Below are 24,689 nucleotides of genomic sequence, written 5' to 3'. Positions count from 1 at the left end.
ATTACCTGTCTTTTCAAAGGGTTTTGAACATATAATACACAAGCGGCTCGCGGCTTACTTTGAAAAATATAGCTTGTTCTCTGAACGCCAATTCGCCTTTCGGAAGAATAGCTCCACTGAACTCGCTCTCTTAACGCAGAAAGAAATCATCCTGAAAAACATTGAGAACAAGCTACTAACCTTAGGCGTGTTAATTCACTTTAACAAGGCCTTTGACTCGATTTCCCACGCTGTACTTCTGCAAAAACTCGCTGACTACGGTGTTCGTGGTATCACACTCTCGTTGTTCGCTTCCTATCTGTCTTGTCGTCATCAGAAGGTCGTTGTCAATGGCTATTCCTCCACCCTTAGCAAAATTAAAAGTGGTGTGCCGCAAGAAAGTCTTCTGGGGCCACTCCTTTTTTCGATTTACATAAATTATATTGTCTCTATAACTAAGGAGGCTGACTTTATCATTTATGCACAGTAAATCAGTTTACACCTTTTTTCAGTAAATTGCTTGTCCTATAACTGACTCCTTTTTTCACACCACAGTGGCTGGTGTATTTTAATACACCCTTTACTAAAGGATATTTTATAGGAAGCACTCCTACAATAGGTGCTTTAAAGAACGACACTTTTATTAGGGGCATCCATTGAAAACACCATTTGGGGAAAGGGTGTTCTGGAGAGAATACCCCCAATAAGATCACTTATATACTGGCTCATGCAGCTGCTGTGCGCTCGCATTTTCACTTTTGTGGCAAGCAGCAATAGAAACGCTGTGTGCAAAAACATGCTTCACACGCATACACTGCCTGCCTGTGTATCATATACAATATAGTGCAAGTATAGACAGTGGATACATATGCTTTTATTGACAAAGTTGGTTGGCACAAATGCATGCACAAAAGCTGCACAAATGCATCACCCAAGAAGCTAGCCATACCTCCAATGTGCTGTGCATGAGGAATTGGAGACAGTGTTGTCTCGGTGACCCTGTCTTTCGAAAATTTCAAAACACGCTTATACGACGAAATAGCAGCCTTCCAAATCTGCAGAAACCACAGTGAAATCAAGGTGAAACTGCGTGCATTGAGTACAGTAAGCACAAGAACCACGGCCTGATACTCACATGCTATGACAACTTGTCGTGGCACTTTAAACGGTTACAGGACGTGAGCAGACTGCAAGCCATCTGTAAGCCGGTCTTGTCTCCATCCTTAAGCTTATGGTCTCTCCTGCAGCTGCTGAGTGGCACCGTGAGTTCTGCCATGGCATGTGATTATTCATTGGCAGTTCATTGTACTCCCTGAACTCTATCAGCGCAGGTTCACTCTGGTTTCACTGTGCTTTCCGCAAATTTCAGAGACTGCTATTTTGCCACATAAGAGTGTTTCAACATTTTAGAAAGACGAGGTGACTTCGAGATGACATTCCCTCCAATTCCGCTCTCCCAATTTTCCAAGAAAAATGACAATTAAAAAGTGCTGTAGTGAACTTAATTAATTAACCATATCACAGCTGCAAAACACCCCCTACATGTTGACTCTCCTGTAGTTTGAATACAAAAACGCTGTCCTGCTTATGAACACTGTCTGAAGGAGCAGGAATGGTATAAAAACCAGCGCCCTGCTAAGTGAACTCTCAGAGACCTACTACAGTAAAATGGAGCACTATTTACGTAAATGGACATGAAAAGTAAACAAAGAAGGCACTTAAAAGCAAACATCAAGACAAGGATACGTTACATGGTTTAAAAACGTTCAGTCCCCACTTTGAGACATAGTATTTTTGGCTTTGTACTATAAGAACTGGCCTCTCTGCCATCAAGTCATGTATAATGTTTCATGAATACTCAGAGCACAGTTTCATGGCACATAAAACAAAGAAAGTGAGCACTGTACTGAAAGTATGCCGTGACTAGGAAGAACTATTGGCACACTTTTCAACTAACGCGGTACAAATGGTACATATTTTCGTGTGCTTACTCGAAGAACCTCTTATATTTATTAAGAAACTTGATGGCAGGAGATCGAGCATGTGATTCCGAGAATCCCAGACACAATCTCTCAAGCGTACACAGAGTGTTATATGGCTTCGCACCATATACGATCTGAAAAAGCCAGTAGGCCGCAAGGATTGCTGCAACCCCCTCCTCTACGTCGATCACGCGGAACAGAGAAACTTTGTCTACGAACAAGTGCATGTGCTCCGCGGCCTCAATGCTTGTGCCTGTGAAGATGATGCATGGTGTCACCGGGAGAGAGTCATCCTAATCAAAAACAGCTTAATTAGAAAAAAAAAACTGAAGTACCACGTTATTAAAGATGCACAACTATTATACAGAATAAGAATGCAGGGCATACATGTTCAACACTGCATTTGCATTTATTAATCTACTTCAGATGAATGACACGCAGAAATTGTGAATAAGGCACAAAGAAAATCAAGCTGTATCCTACACTCTTAAAACAAAGCTTCACCACATAGCACGCTGAAAGCTGAAAGATTGATACCTCTGTCGTCCTTGATTTCTGGAAAGCGTGGGGTGTACGCCTTTTTGTGACAATTAACATTCCAGTATAAGTGTCACAAAAAGGTGTACGCCTCCTGTTATTAACAATCAGGGGCGAAAACGATGTCATTCGGGATGATGGTTGGTCAGCAGTGTGCTATGTGGTGAAGTTCATTTTTAAGAGTGTAGTGCTTTTTTGTCTGGTTCACACTCGCATGACTATTTATATAGTATTTATTATTATTATTATTATTATTATTATTATTATTATTATTATTATTATTATATAGTAGACTATTTATAAAGTATATTTGTAACACTTACATCTCTCACGAAGATGTTCCCTATAGCCTGGGGCTCTTTCACAGCAGAACACAGTAGCTGGAGTGAGTGTACGGCCATGATGTCTGGAAAAGCGTAAATATGTAGCAGTGGTAGATAATGGAACCTCAAGGAAACTAATAAAACCAATAATGTGCCATAATTTGTACCTTAGCGCATAAAAAGAATGTGTAAAAGCACAATTTGCTGCTTTGATAGGATGAACATGAAATACAGAAACAACACTTTATCGTTTCGTATTGTGATCAAACATAAGGTGCACATACGTTTTTTCCGTCTAGGGCCGACGTCTTCCCTAGCATCAGTTGCAAGCACAGCCTCACGTAGTTCCGCCTTGCAGTACAGTGCGCCCTGGATTGCAAGGTCCCGGATGCGTCTGAGCACGACTTGTGTCCCCTGCAAGGGGTGTTCTCCATAGCGTCGACTGCATTCATTGAAGAACTAAATTGAAAATGTAGCTGTAGTTCTTATGGATGCCACTTGCTTATTTGCACTTACCCTGACGGAGTCCATGAAGTACGGAAATTTTTCCTTGCTCTTTGCTACTGGCCACCGTACGAGGGCTGCTGTCCTGTTGTGCATTGTTGATGCCATTCTCAAATCTATTAGTGCTTCATCTGGGGCTTCCTTTTTGTCCTCCTTAATGAGCCAGTCCTCGTGAGCTTGCAGACTTGACTGATCCTCCCCCTCCATGAGATGAACTCCTGTCTGTAGAGATAAGCCAGAGTAACAAAAAAAAAAGCTGTCATGAAAATGTAACGACACTAATAAGATTGGACTATTTGTTATAATCTGCATGTGACACACAGAAACAGCACAGTTAATGTAACGAAACGTGCACAATGGTAAATGGCAGGCGAAGTACTATGTGCCCCAAACCTTAACAACAGAAACGTGTCATCGTCGTGAAGCTCTCTAGGGGTCTAGTGCAGTGTTTCCCAAACTTTTGGCGGTGACGGACCCCTGGAAGCGATGAGAACCAATTCACGGACCCCCCCCCCCCACACACACACACACACACCGTCACAGCCAGTGCATAACCAGCAACCTCGTCAGCTGCTGCGTGCTTTCGATACAGCTTCAGAAACGATTCCGGACTGGTTTCTTCTTCTTGTTTGTATGTGTATGACGCGGACAAACGTGCATTGCAGGACTTTTCTATCAGAAATTAGAAGCTAGCCGTTGAAGCATGCTTGTAGCAATTTTGGAAGGTCTGGGTGTTTGAAAATCGGGCAGCATGTACGAGCGCGTGTTTGTGGGGACGAAAATCCTCACTGAAATGTGAGAGGCGGTCGCGGACCCCCACTGACACTCTCGCGGACCCCCAGGGGTCCGCGGACCACACTTTGGGAAACGCTGGTCTAGTGAAGTAGTTTGCTGTAAAACAGCGGCTCATTGCACGTCCACAACAGGACACTATTTTCTATCAACTGCCAAAATGTCAGAACCCCATACAGAAAACTGCGGCCACATAGGCAGCCCACAGCTGCGTAGCTTGCAATGTGCAAAGGAGCAGATGCTACGTACAGGAACGTTGTCTCTGTGAAGCTTTCGCCTTTTCAATTCTGCAGGGCCATCAACGCTTGCATCTCTTTTCTTACTAGAATACTTGAGCTTGTTGGCCATAACCCTCTCGTCGTGTGGCATTTTACGACGCTCGTTTTTGAATTTGGTTTCCAGGGAAGTGATCCAGGTCTCCTAGAAGTTAAGCTATTATGTCATACACAAAGTCCACATTTTTGCATTGAAACATACTGGCTTAAAATTGTATGAAACAGGAATAAACGTCTAAATAGAATGACAAGGCCTTGGAAGGCAGTTAAGAAGATATGAACCTACGTAGAAACTGAACCACACCTGTTATGGCCATGTATCGCTTATCTTAAATCGCAGTACCTGGAAAACTCATTATCCAGGCTACATAACCAGGAGCAAACATGCTACCATTGATTCGTTATCTGTACGTGAACCCCGAATGCCGTCCGAAAGCTTCTCCAGTCTCTTGGTGTGGACTGGAAAGGCCCTGGGTATTGACTTGGGGAAGTCCACTATATCTATTATATCGACCGTCAAAAAAAGAAGTGGCACTCCAGTGAACCTATAGCTAGGTGACGCAACTAGTTGCCTTTTTGAGCTACCTAGGTATTTTTTATGAACAGTACAACAGGGGTGATCTTTTTCTTGTTTTCTTTCTTCTGGACCAATAAGGCAATGTCCCAAACTCCAGGTTCCCTGGAAATTTGTTGGATTTACTTATCCAGAAATTCACTGTTCGGAGAAGGAAGAGTAGACTCCCAAAGTGCCCGGATAAGCGAGGCATGACCGTACACAATGTGCAGGCAGCAAATGCAAAAGTCAAGACCACTGAAAGGGCCATCCACACAAGGACATGCCGCCGACACATATAATAACATAAATATGACATGCAGCATTATAACATTTGCTTATTAAATTTAGCTCTTGAGCTGAAATACTTACGTCTCCTGATCCAATTATATCTGCGAGAAAGGGATACTGTTGGAGAAACAGGGACACCACTTTCGAGTAAAACTTTCTACTTGGAGTTCTAGAATGGAATATATTGAAAAAGATAGTAGGAATATTAATGTGAAAAGCATCATGCTACTCAGTAGCTGAGGCCAAAGCAATCTAGGTATGTTTACGCATTTCCAAGTTTGCAAATTATGTTGTGGGCGACAATCTCACTGGACGTAGTTTGTTGCAGATATGACTTTTACAAACTCTATGATAGGCGAGTCTAAGCGATGGGCAAGACACATAAACAACACCATACGAAGGCTTTTTTGAGCCTTCGTGTTATGTTACTTACATGTCTTGCCCATCGCTCAGGCTTGCATATCATGGAGTTTATTCACCAGGTAGTCTGCATGTACGCCATTCTACAGCATGTGTGCAGAAAAACGTGGCCCACATTTAGGCACTTAGCTCGTTGTCTACCCAACTAACGAACTTCCGGTGGTGCACGATGGCGCATTTATGCGTGCGAAACCCGCGGAAAAATTGTGGATGCCATACTTAGCCTAAAAAAACAGCAGAGCAACGAAAACGTTGGCATCCGTGCATCAGAATAGGGGAACATGGCGGACGCAGGAGAGTTGTGTTCAGGTACCGCTAGGGGTGCTATCGGTGCAGAAGTCGAAACGATGTCCCACATTCCCACATGGATGCTCATCGGTAGTGCCTCCCGCGGTGCCTGCAGGTGTACTGTCATGACCGCCCTATTCTAAAGCATGGAAGCGGATGTTTTCGTGCTCTGTTTATTCTTTTACGTTGAGTACGGCTTCCAGGACTTTTAACTTGGTACTTCACTTAGACATCTAGCTTTTATGTGCTGAAAAAGTTGTATGTCTGCTTACATCATGATGTTAAATGATCCATGCTCAGTGCTACCCATTCCGAAACCAGCACTGTCCATGGGTGGTGCAGATGGTCCAGGAAGTGACATGTCTTGAATATGACCCTAAAGTACAACCAATGCTAAGGTCACTTCAACAGCAGTAGTGGTAATATGATTAAGAGAACAATAGCCAAGCAGTTACTGCAGTAGGTCTTTGGCATACCTTTCTTCGGCTTTAAATAAACATGACGTAACACACAGAAAACACGTAAGCAACGTTGTAATTTTTACGCTCCAACATAGCTAGCTATATTCACCACTATCTAAGCAATTGCTGCCGTAAATTGCTGCTTAACAAAATGAAAGCAACGAACAGTGGGCTGAACGCACAGTGAGCAGTTACAACAGTCTGAAAACATAAAACGAAACTATTCGACTAACAGCAATATTGCTCCACTAGGGCCTCACCACCACCAAAAACGAGTTACTAACTCACATCCCGACGTGTACTAGTGCAGGTGTATTCACCGACACCCAGGTACATACATGTTCTTGGTTTGTGAGGGCGGGCAAGCAGGAACGCAAGACGCGAATGGTGGACATATTGTCTATTTCGTCACCGTCCTCCAAATCCACGTAATCGTTAAAATCCTTGTCGAATATCTGAAGAAAACCAACGTCAACCTCAGTTTAGCACAAATCCCGCAATTAGCTAAAGAGAGTCACGTACCTCAATCTTGTCTTCATCATCAACGCTACCTGCTAAACCGGGAGACGCAGCGATGGCGTTCTTGAGAGCAGTCAGGTTTCCTTCTTCTAGGTGACACTTGCGCCTTACATTTGCATGTGGTACGATAACCAGACACGTCAGCGGCATGTTTGTGTGTGACTTGTCCGCTGCACAAGACACAGACAACCACGCTAAAAACAAGGAACGCGCCAAACGCACACCCTGTCAGCTGCTACCGCCACGAAGATTGTCTTGGCTGGTCTCGGCCGGCCACTCGGCTTGGCCTCGGCGAACACAGCTCACGGCGCCCCAGCGGCGAGTGTAAATATTTTGTTTACACATTTACTCAGTTTCTACTATCCCGCATGACCGAAGCTTTTGCGCGACTGTACAATTCTACAATTTCATCCGGCATATACCTTCAGCAATCAATAGCCTCGGGAATGAGTGTGTGGTACCGAAGTACAGAGAGGCATGCTTTCGTTTCGCGGTATGAAAACCACGAACTAAGTGCGTGAGAACAGCGACTATACAGCATAGAACAGTTTTTGAGGTACGGCATTCCACGTACATTTGATCCGTAGTTTCACTGTGCGCTGGCAAGTCTTCTGGTGGAGATAATGATTCTCTCGACGTAGTACCCCCGAATACGACTTGTGCACACTTGCCATGCGCATAGATGGATGGGCTTTTATGGTGAGTAGCTTTTCATGGTTACTTGCAGAATTGCGTTCGTGCTACCATCATGGTATTCATGTCATTTCTTGCACTGCAGCTACTGAAGGGCTACCCGCGAAAGGAACGCGGGACCTGCAACAGACGGTGCTTGCTCGTAACAGACAACGTACAGCATCCCGCGAAAGGTGAGCACTTCGAAAATGTTCTACATAAACACAAAGCACTTGCATGTGTTACGGAATTGCCTTGTATTTTGTGGGGCAAGAAATAAATAGGATGGAATGAACGGAATCAGGTGACGTACAAAATTTGTGACTCCACATAGTAAACTCGTTAAACAATGATCGGCATCGCAGCAAACCGTCCTCACCAATCAGGCTATTGGCATGCTACTGCTATGGGGCACTATGTAAGCCTGCACAGTCGTTGAGTGCAGAGGTAACCCGACGGAAGGAACGATGGGCAGGACAGGACACATTCTCCCTCCTGGCCCTTGCCTCGATTTACCCCTGCACTCAACATATACCAGCTCAGCTGTGCACTCGCCCCCTTGTTGTCTATATTTCTTATAAGATGTGTTACAGACGTTTACATGGCAGACAGCTGTGTTGAACACTGCACTTTTTTTTAAGATGCCAGGGGTGCGGTAATTCTGCTGCCCCAGATGCACTTGGAGGGCCTTCTCTTTGAGGCGTTTGTTTCGACATCTGCATAGGACCCACGGCCATGAGAGGAACTGGCTATGCGGCTTGAGTGGGTGTATGCGCTCTTTCACTAACTATCCTTCGTACCGGAAGCACGTTTCTCGCAAACATCAGGAGCTACTCGAGGAAGAATCTGGCAATTTACCCGCCGACAGTGCGACTACTCAGAACCCAGAGGATGCAGAAGTAAACATGCCGTCTACATCTCGCATAGACGCTGCAGGTACCGATAATCCGCAAGACAGTTCAGAAGATGATGACTCACCTACTCCTTGTTCACCTGCCAATGAGACTGATCACGTGAGACAACTTGCAATGCTACTACTAAAGTGGAAAGAAAAGAAACGGTTGCCTGAGTCTACCCGTAACGAAATAGCGAATGATGTCATATGCTACATCCAGGGCCTGGTGGATGACTGGAAAACAGCCCCAGTACAAGAGCATGCAGGACTCCTGTCATTAGTAAGTGAGCAACTGGAGAGCCTCACAACAAACAAAGGTCGAACTCAGTACTGGAAGTCATACTTGCCATTTGTGGAACCTGTTACGGTTGTCCTCGGAAATGATGAACGTGGAAACTGCAATAAATTTCACTACATTCCCATATGTGATGTTTTGAAGAACATGCTAGAGGTACCTAGTCTGTACAGTAACCTATGTCACCCACAGAAAGAAGAAGGATACCTTTCCACAGTGTTTGATGGCACAGCCTTTCAAGCACACTCATATTTCAAAGGTGACAACGCAAGGATCTGCATCCAACTCTATGCAGATGAGTTCGAAGTGTGTGATCCTCTTGGAAGTAAAAGAGGGAAGCATAAATGGTTGGGCGTTTACTTTTCAATCTTGAATCTACCATCAAGGCTACGATCTAGCCTATCACATATGCATCTGGTGCTCGTAGTGAATGACAAGCACGCCACAGGTTATGGCCTGAAAAAAGTTTTTGCTCCACTTCTGAGGGACATCGCTCGTCTGGAGGAAGTCGGCCTCTCAATCAACGGGAGAAACATCAAGGGGACTCTCTTCATAATGACAGGGGACAATTTATCAAGCCACAGAATTGCCGGATTTAAGTGTAGCTTTAGCAGTGGCAGGATATGTCGATTTTGTATGGCGCTGCGTCACGAAATAGGATACAAGCACCTTGAGAGTGACTTCATCCTTCGTACACCTGATGGACACGCGCACCATCTCAACATGTCACAAAGTGGCATCGCCACTGTTCCATTGTATGGTGTTCGGGAGCCATGTGCTTTGAACTTTAGTGGTTTCCAACCTACTGAGCATTTTCCACCGGACTTGATGCACGATATTCTGGAAGGCGTAATCCCATTTTCGATGAAGCATATAATACAGAACTTGATTTCCTCAGCTTTTTTTTCAATCGACCAGCTGAATGAACGAATCACAGCCCCCCAGTATGAACCGTGCGACATCAAAAACAAGCCAGAGAAAATAGCCCGGGAATTTATTCAAGGCAAAAGCAGCATGAAGGGCAGCGCATCGCAGATACTCTGCTTCTTCAGGCACTTTTCGCTCTACATTGGTGACTGTGTACCCTCAGAAAACAGCACATGGGGACTGTATCTTCTTCTGCGTGAAATTGTTGACCTGCTAATGAGCCGAAAGCTACCACTCCAGTACGTGCCCTACCTACATCGACTTGTGCACTTTTTCTGCTTTGACTTTCAAGCCTTGTTTCCGCAGGCGTCTGTCCCACCTAAAATGCACTACTTGGTCCATTATCCGTCTTTTATTTATAAGTATGGTCCCCTGGTGAATATTTGGGCCATGCGATTTGAATCAAAGCATCAATACTTCAAAGATATGGCACGTAAATTGCACAACTTTAAGAATATAACCGGTACATTGGCTTTGAGACACCAGTTTCTTCAAGCATGGATCCTGTCCGGAGCCGTGAACGAAGCATCAATCCATGTGACAGGAAGTCGACCTATTTTACTTGAACACCTGCCAAATGCTGTGAACTCCTACGTGGTAGCGAAGAACATAGAGGCACCCAGCATATTCATTTTGAACTCAGTACAGATTGAGCGTGTGCGTTATGTATCAGGGATGTGTTTGTTGCATAATATCAGTGAGGGCAGTCCCACATTCATTGAAATCTGCAACATTTTTTCAGTTAACAAGGAAATTATTTTTGAAGTGCGTGAGCTTGAAACACTGGAATTCAACAAGCACTACCACGTTTACGTTATTGCACGAAGTGATAACTGTTTCATTGTAAGTGACGTTGCAACAAATCAAGAAGAACCAATGTTTCTAACAAGAAGGGGAGATCAGTACGTAATCAATGCCCGCTATGCATTACTGTAGATAGTAGATTTTTCAACGTCATGCACATTTCATCCTTTATCCAGAGTGTGGCTCTTTGTTGTATATTCTTGAGCATGAGAAATACGTAATGTTCCAGAATACGTATTAGACTACTAACCATGCGCTGTGGCTTGTTATACATAGAAGTTTTAACCACGTGCATTATCACCCTTTTTCTCTTCCTCTGAACCTGAATATTTTATCTCAGCCTCAGTTTCGTTTTTACTTCAGCACTTTTCACTCAAGTAATTACAGGTTCTATACGAAAAGTATTTGTAATGCTTGCATTGTCTCTTTCATGATCCTGTATTAAAATGTAAATCAATAACAATCGTTTTTTAGCTGTAATAACTCCACATGTCAGCATCACTACCACGTCGTACTAATTCACTTTAAGCAATTTGGTACAAATACACGCCATTCTGATTTCAGCGGGTCATGGGAATGATGAGTGACCCAATTATGAATAGATCCTCAATATTTGCAACTGCAATGTAGAAATACGAGCCATCTCCCAAAGTTTTAGGGCAACGCCAGCTTTCGTCTTGGGCACATTGGCCTATGTGCCGCCACAACGGAGTGGTGTTTCCATCCTCTATTGTTTGTCGCACATTTTCGTTTGCTTATTATTTCCTACAGTTAGTTCCAGTGAGCCATGAAGAAGTTGGTCTGCAATGACACCACACTTGGGGAGACCATTGAAAAGTTGCATGGTTTTAACGCAAGAACTCTACCCATTAATCGGTCCTTCGTGATTTTTTTGCATTCATTACATTATGAACAATGCATGATAGTATCAGTAGCACATAATTACAAAACATTACTGATATATAAAAGTTTACATCTCAATCCAGGTTTAAGCACTTTGTTGCAAGCTTCCTTGTTGAAGGTTTTGTGCGGTCTGCATACACATTTTCTAGTGTCCCTTGAAGCTGATCACGCCTCAATTTTAACTATAGTATAATAGGTAATCCACGTTGATTTGGCTCAGAACAGTGTGCAGTCACACATTATTTATTTTGTTATTGAATGCTTTAAATAAACATTATTCCATTCATTAATTAAAAAATTCTCTCCGAGTTGCATTACAGCGTGTATTATCATTCAAGCCTATTCCAGCTCATACCTTTATGTGTTTATAACCTCAATTATAGATAGAAGTATGTTCAACTGACATACCATTTTTAACACCATGTAATGAGATAGAATATGGTGTAAAACAGGTGTATAATACGTGAACACCCTTTTTGACATGCAAATTTACACCATTAAATGTCGACGTCGCACAGCGTGTGGTGTATTTTGCCATTACGCCTTTATTAACACTGTTCTGACACCATTTACTACACCCTGTAGTATAAAAAGTGGTGTTTCTGTCAAAAAAACACTTATTTTGAGCGATTAAGGGTGTAAACCGATTTACTGTGTGCTGATGACACCAGTCTTCTTTTCTCCGGCTCCCACCCTGACACACTAATTGCAGTCGCTAACCATGTACTTCAAAAAATCAAGTCATGGGCCGATGTAAATCGCTTCAGAATTAATGCCAATAAGACCAAAGCCATTTTCTTCTCTGCTAAAAATAAACCTGTGACATCCACAATTAATCTATTGCTCAGTAACTCAGTCATCAGCATTGTTGATAGTGTTAGAATTCTTGGAGTGACCTTTACCTCGAACCATTATTGGTCGTTGCACATGGGTCATGTACACACCAATGCAGCTCGTGCTTTTTGCTTTTTATTCAAATATCGCAGTTATATGTCAAGGGCAACTGTCATGATGCTTTACTATGCACTCATATATGCACACTTCAATTATTGCTTTTTGGTATGGGGTACCACAACAAGTACGCATCTGGATAGGTTATTTTGTCTGCAAAAAATATTCATACGAATTCTGGACCGCCTCTCTTATTGCCACACAACAACTGGTCGTTTCGAAAGGAACGGTTTGGTTCCCATACACATAATAACAGAGAAGTCTGTACTTATAGAGATATAAGTACAGACTTCTCTGTTATTATAAATTGGCTGTAAAGAAATCCCTGATTGGTGTCTTGTCAATGTTCGATCTCACAGAGCTTTCACGTCACTATGCTTCCCGCGCTCATCAGCTGTGGAACATTCCCCGTTGTGGGACGAATTACGGGGAACAGCGGGTCAGTCATCATTGCCGCAGTTATTAAATGAATGCCCTTTCAAGCTTTTAAATGTGTCCCGTACATGCATTCGTGATTTCTGTAGTTAATTCTTTTGTCCAGTAGTTATCAATGATCAATAGGAGGGGTAAAGGTGTCAACAATACGTTTTTTTTTTTGTTTTTTGATGTGTACTTTTGTGTGCTGTAGAACTAACTTTATTTTGGTTTCTGTAGCTATGTTGATGTTTTATGCTGACTTACATTTGTCTTTTTTTTGACCGGCTTATATGTTATGCAGTGATGCGCGTTTCCTTCGAATGCTGCAGGGTATCATCATTGCCAATTATATGTCGCTGGGAGCTGGGAGTCCCTCAAGTCACTACAGTGACTTTTTTTCACAGCTTCCACCACAATTTTTCTTTGTGGAAATAAATTCGCATTACATTACATTACAAATACCGGTCGGGTAGCAGCCATAGTTGCCCAGTGTGCGCAGTTCCATTAGGCCGGCGTCTCCCAAAGTTGTCTTAGTGTCGGACCCCTAAAACCATTAAAATCACAGATCCTTTAAAAACCCGGCATCTCGAAAAAACATGTAGACCTTTCAATAATAAAGAGTACAAAATTTAATTCATCCAGCAAAGGCGCCGGGTGCAGTGGTAAGAAGTTTCTATGGAATAATACAAAATGACGTTGAAGAAGATGGTGGGCATAAATGAGGATATGAAGGATTGAGAGTTGTTCCCCACATTGACTGCATTCGGGAGGGTCTTCGTCCCGCAAGGAATATTCGTGTGTTACAGGGTCTCTGAGGAGAACCTGGTAAATGTTTTTGTTTGCAAGGATAACGGACCTATATATGGTGCCTCCAAGTTACAATTGAAACGTCTCGTCTCTGCGGAGCCGCGAACTATTCTAAACAAGGAGCCGAAAAGCGGTTTCGCTTTCAACCCTAACTCGTCCGATCAGCGCAAAAGTCGAGCTATTATGCATAGGTCTTCCTTAGTGTATGACTTAAACCGCCACCCGACGTTTATTGGAGGAAAGTCCACACCGGAAGTTCGGGTGGTTTCCGCAACTTCTGTATTGCTGGGTGCTTTTTTCAACATGGACGTCGAAGGTGGAAGCACAGCGAAGTCAACAAGGCCGATTTTCAGGCACTTTTCAGCAACTGAGAGGGAAGTGTTGCTACGTGAAGCAGAGTTCGGAAGCCTTGCTCTTGAAATGTTGAGTCAGGAGTCGACTTAAGCATGAAGAAGTTCCATACGCATCGGCCACGTAAGAAGTAGACAACGTAAACAACAAACAGCAGACTGTTAGATGAGCTTTCAGCATTTATCATGATGAAACACATAAACAGTTTGTGTAAAATTCGTGTTTGACGGCTCTGTCTTTTTAAGGTACCAGTGTGGTTCATGCATAATAATGTCAAAAGAGGTCGAGTGCTTATGCTTATGCTGCAAGGAGCTGTCCTGAAAGTAGCATATTTAGAGGGCTGCACGAACCTATGAGCGCTCATATTGACATGTAAGAAGCGTGTCTCATGCACATTTATGCTGGTGGGTTTCAACACAAGATTGTTATTCTCAACTTTTCGTCATTGTTCGTCACTGATTCAGAAAGAGTGCAGCTGAAATAATACTCGGCGTCCTACTAGCGTTAGGTTTGTTTAAAGCTTGCGTTGTCTCATACAGGAAATACAGATACACTGCATACCAATAGTTTGTGAGATGGCTGCGGCACAAACTTGGAAAAAACAAGAAAGTGGTTATACCGGCCTGTGCTACCAATAGAATACGCCAAGTCTTTCCCACAGAAACTACTACAGGCTTTAAATACCCAAGATACTAGGTGGAGGTGCGTCTTACCATAATTTCCCTCATTTCGTTCCTATTTACGAAAAAGTGGACTTAGAATGTGAACAGCTTGTGTTTATAAGTAACTTAGTCCGGTACAGTTCATGTTCATTCATAACCATATACGAATATTCAGACTATAACTGCATTTAAAAAAAAACTTTCAGGCACTTTATAACCAATATTTAAATGGTATACCCTGCGTGTAGAATTTCATCAAGCTGGGGATATTAAACATACAGTATGTGATGACAAAAGCTCATTGCCACATTAGCAGTAGTCATATTTGCCAAGATTGCAATAGCCAAGATAGCCAAAACTGCCAATATTGGACCAATATGGGGAGTGCAACCAGGCTCCATATTAGACCAATATGGGCTGCCTATATTGGCAAGCCCATTTTGCGCCAATATTGCCAATGTTTCTGTGACTATAATGTTCTTCCTTGCAACGGGGATGGATATCTATAGAAGGAAGGCGCTGCTCCAAGCTCATTTTCCTGGTCAACGGAATATCGCAGAGATCCGCTGGAAAGGATTTACAAACTGTGAAGCACCACCAAGATGGGATGTTGCACAAATGGCATAGACCGATATCTACTACTACACTCTATGTCTACAAAGCAGCAGGGTATTCAGAAATTTATCTTCGGTTACACGCGTATGCATTGATATGCCAGCGTGGAACAACTTAAGCGCGCCATGACCGGAAATGTCACTTCCTTCGAAAGATAAGCGGGCGATGTGCTTCACTCAAGGTAGATAACGGGAAATACCCACATGGAGTGAATGCATGGGCCTTATCCTCAATAGCGAGAGGTGATTTATTCCCATTGTTAATAATTATCTCGGTGAAGAATTTGTGGCAAGTGGCAACGGTTTTTTTTTTTTTCCTGGAATAGGTTTCGCTAAACGTCCGATTTGCAGGAGGCGTCAGCTGTAAACTTCAAAGGAGTATAGACCAGCATCCGCCCAGTGAGACCAGCATCCGCCCGCAGGCCCCATGTTCTTTTTTTTTGTTCTCTTTTTCAGAAGCTCAGCCGCAGCCGACCCGCTATACCCGCAACGCGATGAACGTTCACGAGTAAACTGAGAGTACTCCCTGGTCAACGCCTTATGATTAGATGTGTCTGTGTGCATAGTTTATTGTATACGACATCAGCGCAGGGGGCAAAAAGGTGCAAATGCGTGTTGGCTTGTGACTTGAGGCATGATCATACGAAACGCGACACGAACAAAGAACGCACAGGCGCTGTTGCACCTTAACAGTGTGACCGTTTGTTCCACCTTTGTTAGCGGCGTTCTACGTCATATTTCGAGCGACTGCAGTACAGACGCGTAAGAGATTGAGCAACTCGGTGTGCTTTCTAATAGTGTTTCTTAAGATGCGACGACCTCAGCCGATCCGCTGCTCGCACGACACCGAAAACGTAGACCCGCCGCCGCGGGTCACCCGTTTGTGCACGCAGGTCCCGCGGGCCGTGCAGAAGTCTACTCCCAAGTCCATTTACCTCAATTTACTATATCGCAGTGTTGTGCGCAGTTGATGTGCGGTTTGTCAATTCTACCTTTTCCTGAAGGAAAGCATTTAAGCATGTAAGGTAGTGACGGCGAAATGGTTCCTTTTTTTTCTCTTCCTTTTTTTTTCTACGATAATGCCACTCCTTTTTTATTAATCTGCACTTCACTTTTGCAATTGAAAAGAAGGCGAGTCCCACTACGCTTGAAGTAACAGGAAACATTACTTTATAATTTCCTCAAACAGTATCACATTCCACTTGAATGACGAACAGCAACAAAAATAAAAAAATAAAAATAAACAATAAAGACGAATGGAAAGAAACAAAACATTAAACAATTTACAACACCGTCGCTGCGTGCTTATCCCACTGTACAACGATTAACACACGACCTAAGAAAGCACAGAGCTTCGAGGGTGGTGTCCCCCAATTCGGAGCGAACGTTTGTGTAAATACTGGCTGCTGAACTGAAGGTCTGATCAGCTTCTGTGCCGGAAGAAACGACAGTCAGCAGATACCTGTACGCATGTGTAGGCATCGGTCCTCTGCCAGCTCCAGCCATAAAAAGTGCCATTTCCTTACGAAGGAGTGAGTCTGTGCCTGATGGCCTACAGGTGTTGGATTTTTCTGTCATATCGGCTCTCACAGATTTTGCGGAAGGAATCCGGGTACTTCGGTACGTCAAAAATTGGCCGAGGTCCCGGGATTTCGGGATTCGGCATACCCCTATTGACAACCCTATTTCTACATTGAACTCTTTCTAATTTCCGCTAATTTTAGGTGGCGCGCGTTACACCAGTAATATACGTTGGCGAGCAAATCTAACCTGACATTTAAACTAAATAGAAGTATCTTGAAAGAAGATATATGCAGATTTTAGCAGAAATCTTCCTGGAAACAGTACCGCAACCAAGTCAACAGGACACAAACAATGCGTTTGGTGAGCGCCACAGACAAAGCGACAACAGGATGTGATGCTTGTAAAAACACGCGGTGAGCGCTCGCGACATACAGCATCAGCATGCCATATATGTGTAGCGCCCCAACTTCTCGGAAAGAAATAAATGAAAAATAGACATCCTAAAGGTGCACACACAGACTTCAAGTACCCCTTGCAGGTGTCAAAACACATGGCCGACAACGCAGGCCAGGAAAGCGGGAGAGAAAAATATTTCTTGACTAGATTTTAGCAAGACTTGATGATATGAACCATGGACTGCGTTCTCCACGCTAGTTCGTTATACGGTTACTGTTGCGGCTCTCACATGAAACCGGTGGTGTCGGTGTGAGCTGGGGTGGAGCCACATGCAGGGTCGGCGAGAGGGCGCAGCAGAGGATAGAGCCCCGGAGCCCGGGCCCCTTCAGGGGCACGACGTTTACTAGCACCAGGAGACGTCAGGAGAGGGCCCTGACAGGACACATCCGGATACATCCCGGGGGCGCGCAATTTCTCTCGCCGGCTCTGGCCATAGTGCGCTGTGGCTCCATGTGTGGACTCCACCACGATAGCATTTACTGGCCCCTTGTGTTACATATAAAATAACCACTGTTATGTCGTGCCTGAGCAACGCGGTCTTGCGTGGAAAGCAAAAATAAGCTGATATTTGAGAATATTTCAAAAGTCATATTATTCGAAAAGTCTGTCTGCTTTCTTCTTTCCTTTTTTTTTTTTTTTTTCACTGATCCTTTTCTAACCCCAAAATAGTCTGTGTTTAGCATATGTACTTTGGAAGAGCCTCGTATTTTTTTCTCTGATGCGGATTCGCATTGACTATTCCGGTGTGTGAACTTTGCCTGCATCAGGTTTAGTGGTTTGTGAATCTACCTTTCGGGGCAAATGAACCCAGTAAACCACAAACATATTTTCGACGTACCAGAAAAATCAAAATATCCATGTCCAAATGTAATGTCCATTCGATATCCATCATACGTACACTGAGTACGTTAGAACAGGTAGAGGTCCATAGAACGTGCAGTATATTAAATTTGTAGATATCTAATGTACATCCATTCTAAAGTGCGATCAACGTCTAATATATGTGACAAAATTTGGAGTCTTCAAACTGAAAACATAACTGTAATTCTTGGCCATGGGCACTTATGTAAACGGATTCGTAGTTTCATAGATTCTTCTGGCCCTTTACATATCTATCTCGCTTTCTTTTGCGTGATGTATCCGTACGATATCCTCCATATTACTTCCCAGTGGTTTCGGTTTCGCACTCTTGCTATTTTGTCTCCTTCAACGGCAAATAACCGTCGGCTGAAGTATTTAGAGCCTCACGGGAATAAAAACGCGGATGCTTCAAACCATATGGTAAAGTCATAAACCTAAAGCTGGGCATATTGAATATCTTTACGTCTCGTAGTGTATTCATTGGCTTTGCATAAGCGTAGTCAAGTCACTAAGCATACACGCTTGCATCCACCACGAGGGAAATTCGGTGCTCAAATGAAAAAGTGGAGTGCAATACGAAGGTGTACCTGCGTGACAGTGTTCCGTGCCAAATATTTTAATATTTTAATTTGCTGAATGTATTAAGCAAGTACAAAGTCATGTACTACACATTTGCAAGTATCTGATATAACGAATGGTACCAGATATGTACTTACTAATATGTTCAATTTCTATGCAGTTCAAACCATATTCGAATTGTACAACTGCGAGTTTATGACAGAGTGTTCTAACAGTGTTGTCATCTTTAGATAGACTGGTAATGCCTTCTAGGGGCATGCTAAATTGCCAACATTTCTACATCTGCAACAATAAATATACTATCTCTGCATTAAATATACTTAGCCAGGTGCATTCATTAATAAAAGGTACAATGTCATATACTACGCATTTCAATGATGTGCCAAGATGCTTGGTTTCGCCCAGCCTTTGTGTAAATCCACCTCGATATAATCTTAATTAGAACCGAATGAAGCCATCAAAAATTTGTTTCAGCTATCTCTCAGTTCCTCCTTGAAGCATCAGGCAAGGACTGACTCATAGGGTTGGTCATTAGCTCTTTCATCGTTCGCCTGCCAGTTTTTCTACCTACACCATAGCATATGCCGATGAGCAACCCACCCGTGTTCTCTCTTCTTAGATTTTCACATTTATGTGTTATGCCGCTGTTCTCTGTTCCGCGGTGCATTAAATAAAATACATGCCGTTTAGATCTCATTCCCACTGTTTGGCGCTGCTTATAAGCAAAAAATCACCAGAAGTGCATGACACACGAAAAGGTACATCGGATATCCGATGGAGATTCCTTTGGTTCAGAGGTACATCCTTTAGATGGTACAAAATCCATCCTGGACATCCATACAACATACCAGCAACATGATTTGGTCAAGCATTCGATGATCTATAATACGTCCTTTCAACGCAGTTTGGATATATCTGAATATCTACTAGACATACCGAATATTCAGGCCTGTGCATACTCTGGACGTCTAAAGGACATTTATGGTTTACTGGGAAATTGTCCATGCCACATTGATTCCCATTTTACACCCCCTGCTTTTGTGAAACTGATACCAATAAGATCTATGCAGGTTTATAACAATAGGGGTGAGCCACCTCACCTCAAGTGTTCTGCGAATTCGGCTCCTATCGCGTGCGGGTTTTTTCTGGAACGAAATACATCACAGCCCAGCTCTTATCTTCGGAAGCAGGCTTTTCCAGGAATATCCCTAATCGAGCGTATTATAAAAAGGATCTCCGAACAGTTGAGCTTCTATCACTTCCTCTGCACACAACTCATTGGTGAGTACATCTTTCTGTCCTGTTTCGTGCATTCCATACTCGTGCACGTTGCCGCCTGTGAGCTGTTGCCTGTGTCAAAGACGGAAATGTTCACCGGCCGTTATAAATGCTGTTATTCTGGAAATTACTAACAAAAAAACATTTAGTAGTAAAATCATCATTTTAGGCTATTTTAGCTTCCCAGTCGGACGTCTTTTCTCGCGCGGTAACAAAACAAACCCCATCAAAAAATAAGTCAGAGACTAAAATTCCTTCCGATGCAGATGCTCCTAACCTAACTTTTGGAACTACCTTTCTGTACTTGACATTGTTTTACAATCTGTTCCCTGTACACATTCAACGAATGTTTGAAGATGTGCCATAGTCAGCGACCTAAAGGCACAAAATTCTCACCAACGCATCCATCGTCTGTTATTAAGTTGGTTTACAGATGATATTGCCAACGAGGTATACCAGTTTGAGGTTTACGAGATTGCCTTATCAGCCCTTTGGAAGGTACACCAACATTTTCCCAGTTACATATGTCGACCTGGCTGTCACAGTCAGACAAGGGCAACGCAACGAATCTTTTTGATGCGCTCCTCAACGCCATCCAAGAAATAAAAGTTTTTAACGAACGCTGCATCACTGAAATTTTCCATTTACTCATCATCTCTTCTTGCATGCGTGCCACATCGCTGAACAGAAGAAATTTCAAATCATAGCCATTATATTGAGTAGTTAACTATTTATCGAAGTATTTATTATGATGGGAATAAAATACACTTTATGTGTGTAGATGCCCCCGGGCCCGGACCCTAAAGCGAAGGTAGCGTTCGGTGTCCGCTCGTTTTCTTTCTTTTTTATCTGGCGCACTCGAAATGTCACGAGGCGCTACGGGAAAAACGTTTTGGTAGGCTGCGGTTCCAAATAAACTCCGCGATTGGTTATCACAGTGGAGCTCGCGACGAATCACGGGAACGTGATGGAACTGCGCGTTGTGGATTGTCCAAAAGTTGCGCATCGTGACCCTAGTGATTTATACGACAAGGATGTCGTTGTAAATGAAATATATTTTCCAAAAATGTGCGTCCTACGCGAGATGGATATTGAGTTGCCTCACTTGAATATCTCCTGACATGGCGAGCGAAGTGAACTTTCCCTTATGAAACAAGCCCGAACATGGTTTAACGAATTAGACGAAAATACACAACAAAGCTGCGACCAGCCATTTTATTAAACCAGCTATTTTATCGGAAGTGAATTTTCGTTCCATGGTTTCACGGGATTCTTTCTGTTCAAATTCATATGCGAGGCATGAACTGATTATTATAACCGCAATATAGGTTACATACACTATTAATTCAAGTTCTTGTGTTTTCATGCTTCCTTCATCTTTTTCACATAATGTTCTCGTGCAATGGGGTATGGTACTGGGTATGGTAATGGTAAGGCTAATTAAAACGAAGCCAGGACGCTATACGGTGTCTGCATAGCTTGTGTTGTGCATATTGGTTTCATTGATGGCTTCTATACTGAGCTCTCTTCTCTGAACCCTTCCTTGATTCTGGAAGGAAAACCACAGAATAATATTGCTCTGCGGTGTTCCCCCCGTCTGGGTTACGACTTACGGAATCACGTGCAATGCAAAACCGAAGAGAGAGAAAGGACCTGGGCTTGTTGCTAGGACATTCCGAATGTAAAATGTCAGTGAGGGAACCCAGACGAAACCAGGATGAAGACAGAATGACGATATACGATGAGGAACTGCATTTTCGACGGCCTTTCCTTAAATACGAGTACAATAGTTTTGATAAGCATGTGGAATATGAAGTTGCATCACTACTTGTGTGACCGGTAGCCACGAAAGATTTGTGAACATTCTTTGAATAATAGATGGAAGCTCTACTTCCACAAATGTCACCCAACTGCTACATCTGTCTGGCTTCTTAAAATAGCAATTCCCCGTCGTCTTTTCAAGTGTTCAAAATTTTAGTTTTTTTTTTTCAAACAAAGCACGCTTAGAGATCACGTGACGCAGCTAGTGCATGTGTGAAGCTCTGTTTGAATACTTGTAGAGACGACGGGGAATTGCTATTCGAAGGAGTCACACAGATGCAGAAGTTGTGTGACAATTGTGTAAAAATAGAGCTTCCATTTATTATTCATAGAAAGCTCACATATTTTTGGGATGTACCGATCATACACGAAGTGATGCAACTTGATATTCCACATGCTTAGCAAAACTATTGTACTCATGTTTCAGAAAAAAAAGGCCGTCGAAAATAAATCTTTATTGAAAGTGCAGTGGTTCATCGTCTATCGTCATTCCATCTTCGACCTGGATTGGTCTGGGATCCCTCACAGCTATTCCTCTCTTACAATGCAATACCAATGCAATGCGATACAAGTGCCCTGTGCCTGTCGCCGTCATCCAGCGGCGGTTATACTTAGTGTTCTTTATAGAGATGCCTTGCTGATTGTGGGTTATTTATTTCTAAACACTAGATAGCCCGTTACTTCCAGCCACAAATCAAGATGCAGAAGGCCATGGTTATCATCCTTGCGTTGGCCATTGCCACCGGTAAGACTTATTTGTAAGACTTAATGCGCGCTATAGGTTATATTTCGATATTTCAAATACGCACTGTCTCAACCGTAAGTGTCATACAATTCTTCCTTGTTTCGAGCAAGCTCACACGCAGGGTCACATTTTGGGAGTTTCCCTTCATATTCCCTTTTCTTTAATAGTATGAAGTAAACACTGGCTTGCATAGCAAGTTGTAAAAAGAAATGCGTGAACGTTTCGACACCTATTCGGGCGTCATCATCAGTACAGGAAAATGAAACGGGGGTTTAAAACGGCTTCTTACGCAAGCCAGTGTTTACTCCATACTATTAAAGAAACATGTCTCCTCGCTTTTGGTCCATCTTCATATTCCCTTTTGCAGAAATAAAGGCCAGATGCGAAGTGGTAGTCGAAATTTACCGTCTACCTAACACAGGAAAAGACGTCGTGTTTACGATATCCCACAGGATCCCCTTGGTTTTTGATTGTCTCTATCTCAAGAAACCACCCAAGCAGCAAAACATTTTGGCGCAATATTGGCAATACCGGCCAATATTGTTACAACCTCGCACCAATATTGGGCCGGAATTCCAATATTGGGCCATGATCTATACTGCTTGAGCAATTTATTTAGCGCATCAAGGGACATAGTCGCTTATGCGCCCTTAAACAGAACTCATCATCATCAACAACATCGTCATCAACTTCATTGGACCAACGTCCGTTAGCGCATCAGTTAGCTAGGTAGCAGGTGGTCTTAGCCGGTCATGCCAAGCGTATGCATTAACACAGCCAATCAAGTTGAAACATTGCTTGATAATATCAGAAGATGTTCAAAGCCTCTTCTCGTAAATGGAGGGGGGACTGGATGCCGCCAAGCGCCCGGGAAAGAGAACGGGTCAACGCGAGCTCCAACCACATTCAGTTCAGTAATTCAGAGTAAACAGTTAAGGAGTTGGCAATGGCTCTCAGAGCATACCTTCGTTACATAGCACTTCTTGCATACAGCTGTAATTAGCTTTCTAATCTACAGAGGTAGAAACAGATATGTGGCACTTTGAATAAGACATTATGTGGCCTTCAGCGTGCCGTCTCTTTAATTCACGTGTCTCTCCACAGTTACATTGGCCCAGTCCCACGAAGAAGGTGAAGATGCTTCACACTTGAGAGTTCGTCGTAAGTATACAGCATCATGAATATCTGTCACCGTTTCATAACGCATAAAGGTGCTTCGTACTTCCAAACCTGATGAGAGATCGAAGAAAAGAGACACGTTTAATCAAATGTCAGGGAACTGCATCGTACTCTTACTGCAATTATTTATTTGGCTCTTTATTGGGTTGTTTTTCAGCCGCCTAATATCAATCACAGTCAGACCCAAGTTGAGGTCCCGTTAACCTTCAAGCTCCAAGGGACAAGTTGGTTTCGCTGGTTAAAAGTTGAACAAGAAACAGAAATGTTGAAACGCTAATACTGCGAGTATTCTATAATTCGTGCATGTTCGTAAACTTCTCCACAAAGAGCGCGTTTCATCGTTGGTGCGAGAGGTTAGGTCTACTTTATATCTGCACATCCTCGATACACCGAGAAGGGTGTCCTATGTCCTAGCAAACAATCCGTTGTTTGGTCGCCATTTGATTACATATTCCTCGTACCCTTATAGGTGGCTTTGGCTGTCCATTCAACCAGTATGAGTGTCACAGCCACTGCGCGTCCATTCGAGGATACAAGGGCGGATACTGCGACGAATTCTTGAAAATGAGATGCAAGTGCTACTGAAATATGTACGCGTATTTAAGGAAGAAGATGGGACTAAATAAATGACGTTATAATGCTTCCCTTGCTTTGAATTGCATGTACCCCTGAATAATGGTACCCTCTATGTCACTCTCGCATAACACACAACCAAGTTTGCGGAAACCAATCTCTTGTAATGGTGGTGGTGGGTGGCGAAAGGGCTCGCCGTTGTCGGCCTCGCAGAGGTGGGCAACATCACGACAGACGCCCTGGAGAAATGTGCGTCCTGGGCCGACTTCTTGTAGTGCGTCAGGGAAGACGAGGGGACAGCCAGTTACCTGCCCAGTAATTTATTACTGCACACCTTCCTTGCTGCCACCAGCTGCTTAACCTGGGCATTATTCCAAAGTCGTCACGCTCCTGGGCATCGGGTCTTCACATCCAGGGGAAGAAGATGCGCCAGAAATCGCTGTGCAGATTG

The 24,689-nt window shown here is 43.3% G+C and overlaps 1 protein-coding gene across 1 annotated transcript in view; it reads left to right on the top strand.

Moving 5' to 3' along the window:
• The window catches only part of LOC135378718 (uncharacterized), a 62,370-nt gene extending 38,060 nt beyond the window's left edge, over positions 1–24,310 (top strand). Inside the window, exons 2-6 of the transcript XR_010418554.1 lie at positions 14,486–14,648; positions 19,713–19,923; positions 22,411–22,486; positions 23,591–23,647; positions 24,135–24,310. The gene's annotated coding sequence lies outside the window, so the exon portion shown is untranslated. The remainder of the gene's footprint in view (positions 1–14,485; positions 14,649–19,712; positions 19,924–22,410; positions 22,487–23,590; positions 23,648–24,134) is intronic.
• Positions 24,311–24,689: the final 379 nt, after the last annotated feature.

The sequence above is a fragment of the Ornithodoros turicata genome, chromosome 1 (genome assembly GCF_037126465.1).
Source record: "Ornithodoros turicata isolate Travis chromosome 1, ASM3712646v1, whole genome shotgun sequence".
Classification (NCBI taxonomy): domain Eukaryota; kingdom Metazoa; phylum Arthropoda; class Arachnida; order Ixodida; family Argasidae; genus Ornithodoros; species Ornithodoros turicata.
Note: the sequence above shows the minus strand (reverse complement) of the source record. Positions and strands in the feature narration are given on the sequence as shown.